The 5,000-nt window shown below is 41.9% G+C and overlaps 1 protein-coding gene across 1 annotated transcript in view; it reads left to right on the top strand.

Moving 5' to 3' along the window:
• Nucleotides 1-5,000, top strand: part of Cad99C (cadherin 99C) — a 143,427-nt gene that overhangs the window by 51,654 nt on the left and 86,773 nt on the right. The gene's annotated exons all lie outside the window — the stretch shown is intronic.

Below are 5,000 nucleotides of genomic sequence, written 5' to 3'. Positions count from 1 at the left end.
GCTTAGCCACCTTCTTAACTTGCCTCTAGACCTTCAAGACTAGAACATCGTCTCTACACCAATGAAGTCCTTCTCACCCTGAGGAAGCCTCTTATCGAGGTGAAAAAACTCCGAAGTTTTAGGTGTCGTTGTCAACAGTTTTTTACATGCTGTTACACATCAAATAGAAACCATCGGCATTCACCAGCGCCTTTCTTTTCACATTCACCATGGATGATTTCGTTCATAAGCTGAATGAAGTTGATAGGAAGTCCTTCCTTAAACTTAAGAAGATACAACTGAAAATAGTTAAATCTATTAGCGCAGTTGATTTTAATCAAAATTGTCTCCGTGAGAACCTGTGCCCTAGAAATATATATATATATATATTGTCTGTCTGTCTGCATGTCGGTCTCTCTGTCTGGCTGCTCTCTCTCTCTCTCTCTCTTTTCCTTCTCTTATACTTACTCTCTAGGAACAGTGTGGTGTCAAAACAGACTTAAAACTCAAGAGAAAGTTTTCAAAGCTCGGCTTCGGTGTGGCCAACCCAGCTAATGCCAGAGGAGTTTCTGGTTTGAAGAGGCCTGCCGCGATTAACTAAGTCTTCTTTGGCTGCGATTCATATTTTAGGCGTTTGGCTGCAGTGAAATACAAGTCCGTTTTACTCAACTGAGAGAAGCTGGATTGCCACGTTCTGTTCTGTCAGGCTACGACCTCACGGCAGGAGACGCTCAGCTGCGACTTAGAGTGTCATTCACTTGTGCCTTGGTTGCTAGGGATGTCAGGGCAGGTGACAGATGCCGCTAATGATCGGAATCGTACACCGATTCGCTGCATCCGAGACGGGAATGGATACGTGGTGCAGCGCGGTGCGTGGAATCTTTGTTGGGAATCACTAAAACGCTGGAATGTTCAGCATTCCCAACGAATGCCACAAGATTTCCAAAACTGCGAAACTCTCGTTGTGAATACCAGAATTTTCTGATTTTTGTGAATTTCCATTGAGAGAGAGAGAGAGCTGTGTGTGCGAAGTCCAGTATGTAGGTGAGAAAGGCGGGGCCGCCACGACTCAGCACCGGAAAGAAGACAAGATCCTGTGGGGAGGTGGGGCAACGGACGCCATGACCCCCCCACCCCCATCCCCACCCCCATCCCCCACCACCAGGAGACGCTTCCGGTCTTCTTTAGACCAACGCCCTCCTGTCAGACTTTCCCCGTCTTTCTTCGTGTGTGTGTAAATGTATGTGTGTTTCCTTAATTGTGTTTATCTGTGTAATATGCAGGAAAAGGCTACACTAGTGGTGTCCAGTCTTCTTCTTTTTTCTACAATTATTACACTTAATTTTCTAATTTTATACTGGATTTAGCCTGGGCTGTAAAACCTTGCTGTTCCTGTATTTGATGCATCTGTAAGGATTTTGTTTCATTGTGTAGACACGCGGTCCTTTTTAAGTTGTTCCAAGGACCTTATCATCTCTCCTGTCACAGACCAAGAGATCCTTTCCCCGTCATTCATGTCTGCTCCATTTAATGACATGAACATTTCTGTCAAGTCACTTCTTTCTCTTTTTCTCTTTTGGTGATGACACGTCCAGGGAGTCTGGGAATCAATTTGATTGCTGTTCTCTCCACTCTCTCAATCTATATGCTTCAGTTTGTATGTAGAACAAACCACATCTGCATACTTTCATCTAGGACGAATTAGGCATTCTATGAAGCGGCCACAGCAAGACCCGTCATCCAGGAGGTGCCAAGATAAGAGGGAGGGAGGAGGGTGGAGGGGAGTGGAATATATAGGAAATGGAATGGGTGGGAGTGGTTTCTATGCCTTTTTTTCTTTTTGGCTACCCCCCGTGTAAGGGGGAAAAAGCCTTTGGTATATGTGTGTATGTATGATTTTTTTCCCATCACCTCGTTTATGTTTCGAAGAGCCACTTTTATGTTCGCCTCAACCACTAAAGCGATCAAAACTCAATTCGTCCTGTGTCTACACCCGCTCCTCAACTGATTAAAACCGTCTGGTGATAGCATGAAAGGTAGAGTGTGTCGCTGGCTTGAAGGTGTCTGTTAAATTCGTTAGAATATTTTCTTCTGAACTTAAGTAATCCATATTGGTGGGGAGTAGGGGCTGGGGCTTCTGCATCCTATCTCTAGTTGAAAAATAAATACATCACTAAATAAACGGATAGAATTCGAATTAAACAAATGAAATAGTAAATTGATGTGTAAAATGAAAAATAAACAATTGAACACTCGTTGAGTAAGTATATAGACAAAGTAAATGAATTAAAGATTAGTAAATAGATAAAAGATAAATAGATGAATAAATAGATAAATCAATGAGGGAAAATAAACAATTAAATGAATGAGTAATTGTATAGATAGATAAATAAAGGAATAGATAAATAAATATATAGAGTTCGACGCGGTATCCACTGGGCTACCGCGCGGAAAAAGTTAATAAAAATAAATAAATAAACAAATAGATACGATAAAATTTCATCTCAAACAAATTTGAAACGTTCCTCTCTGCCTCCCTCAAATTCCAAAAATTTGCCCTATACAGTGCTGTCGGCATGACATATCCTTGATGCAACCCCACCTTTACCTCAAAGCACTCACTCTCCCCATTTCTCATTCTAACACAGGCTCTACTATTCTCGTAAAAATTCTTGACTCGCCTTAATGGCTTTTCCCCATCCCATATATCTGCAAAACCTCCCACAGTGCCTTCCTGTCTACCCTGTCATAAGCATGTTCTAAATCCATAATGGCCCAAGAAACATCCTTACCTTTTGCTAAAGCTTTCTCACATATCTGTCTTACTACAGAAGTATTATCCATGCAACTCCTACCTTTCCCTTTCCACTTCTGCCTCTACTCTATGCTTTAACACCCGCCACACTCTTCTCAGCTTCTCCTTGTACTCTAGCTCATTTTCATTCTTATTTAAGTAATTTACTCTAAGTACCTCCTTACATACGCCCTTTCCACTTTCTCCATCAATCCTCCACTCTCAACTTACCTTCCACCAAAAAATTATCTGATATTCCCCCCACTCTCTCCCCTAAGAACACGGACATCCAAAACTCTTTATTTTCTCTTTCTGGATACCACGACATAGTCTATTAAAGCCTTATCAACCACCCTTCCATCCACTACCCTCTCTCATATGTATTTATGCTTGATTTTTCTCCTAAACAATGTGTTAGCTATTATCAACTCTAAACACATCACCATTAACTCTCCGCTATGATTTTTACCTGGCACTCCAAACTCCCAAACCACTCCCTCTATTGGTTCATCTCCTAATCTAGCTTTGATATCTCCCAATATCACTACATTGGCATTCCTTCCCAAACTTTCTACGTATTCATTTAAGTATATTCAACACGCCTCCCTTTCCTCTACATTCTTCTCACTATAAGGCCCATATGCACTTACAAAGACCCACACCTCCCTGCCCAGTTTCACCGTCATCCACATTAATCTTGAAGAAACCTCCTTCCACTCCACCACACGCTTATCTATTTTTTCACGTACTAGTATAGCCATCCCTTCCCTCCCCCGTCCTCTTCTTCACCCTCCCCACTACTCCCAAATCCAAACTCTTGCCTCCCTTTCAACTTAGTTTCACTTAATGCCAATACATCAATTTTCCTTCTCACAAACATACCTCTTCCCTTTTACTCTCATCTGTACCAGACAAACACATATTAAATGACTCAAAAATTAGGGTTTTGGTTGGAAAACTCCCAGACCCTCTTATGACTTGACTTCTCGTAAGAATGTAACCGTTGGGGCTACAGAGCAGGATGCCTAGTCCCATCACTCTGTCCCGTTTTAGCCGTCTTTTACAACCCGAGTGGGACACTTGGCGACATCAGTATTGCTTCTCCCTACAACAGGGAGGGGGGGGGGGATAGGCGAAAATCGAAATATATGTTCAGAGAAGTGGTACAGGACAACATTAACACTAAGGGGAGCAGCATAACGGAGGGACAGTCGCACTACAATAAAGTAACATAACTTCTCTATGAATAAGCAATTCCCCTATCACAGACAAAATGATGTGTGGCTCTGGTCCGTAGGAGTTCCCCATATATATCCTAAAGTATCAGCTGCCTGCTACTGAGCAGATTTTACCGTACAAAAACATGCAGTCAACATGTATCCAAATAGATACAGGGAAGAGTGAGTGACAAGATACCGTTAGGTTCATGGAAAAAAAATAGGCAAAACAGGAAGACGACGTTAACCCATGGAATAAAATCTCAGTGATCAAAACCTTTCAGAACAATGGAAACAGCAAGTCATTTAAAAAAGGGGTTGTTTTCTTCTTTCTTCACTTTTTTTTTTATTGTTTTCGACGTTTTTATTCTCTGCAGCCCAATGACGCCCTCTAGAGAGTTTGTTCTGGCAAAGCCTAGGTAATTCTAGGTAGTTACATTATGTTTAGGGCGAGGAAAAAAATGTCTTTGATTGCGAGCCAAATCATAAAGAGGACAGGTCTCGGCACGTCTCCCTGTGGTACACCACTCGTTCCTTTTAAAGATTTCCCGCCTTGAGAAGGAGGCCCAACTCTGTTCACATATTAATTATATCATTCTCGTTACCGCCAATTTATTTTATTCAGGTGAGGGGGAGAGGAAATATCTTGTTACTTAGGGGCTAAAACCAATCTAAATTAACATGTAAGCCAATGTTTTCTGTACCATTTTCGCACTTTGTGAAAAACTGTCAAATTGTTTATAGCCTTTCAAATATCCACTGCATATTACGAAGATTGGTGTCTTCACCCCCTTTCGTTACCGAGGTGAGGGTTGCTACGGAGATGAATGAAATAGTCTGGTAGCACCAAGAAAAACATACTACTAGTGCCACCCGGTACGGAAGTGGTCAATTGAAACAAGCTACAAACGCCATCGGCAATAGCTACCCTTTCGCTTCCGAAAGAGATGAATGAAGCAACCTGGTGGCAGCCAGTACAAAAGATTTTTATAAAAATTGCCACCCGGTGC

Source organism: Oratosquilla oratoria, chromosome 13, assembly GCF_046742065.1.
Source record: "Oratosquilla oratoria isolate Oo_2021 chromosome 13, ASM4674206v1, whole genome shotgun sequence".
NCBI lineage: Eukaryota > Metazoa > Arthropoda > Malacostraca > Stomatopoda > Squillidae > Oratosquilla > Oratosquilla oratoria.
This window is presented reverse-complemented; position numbering and strand designations above follow the sequence as displayed.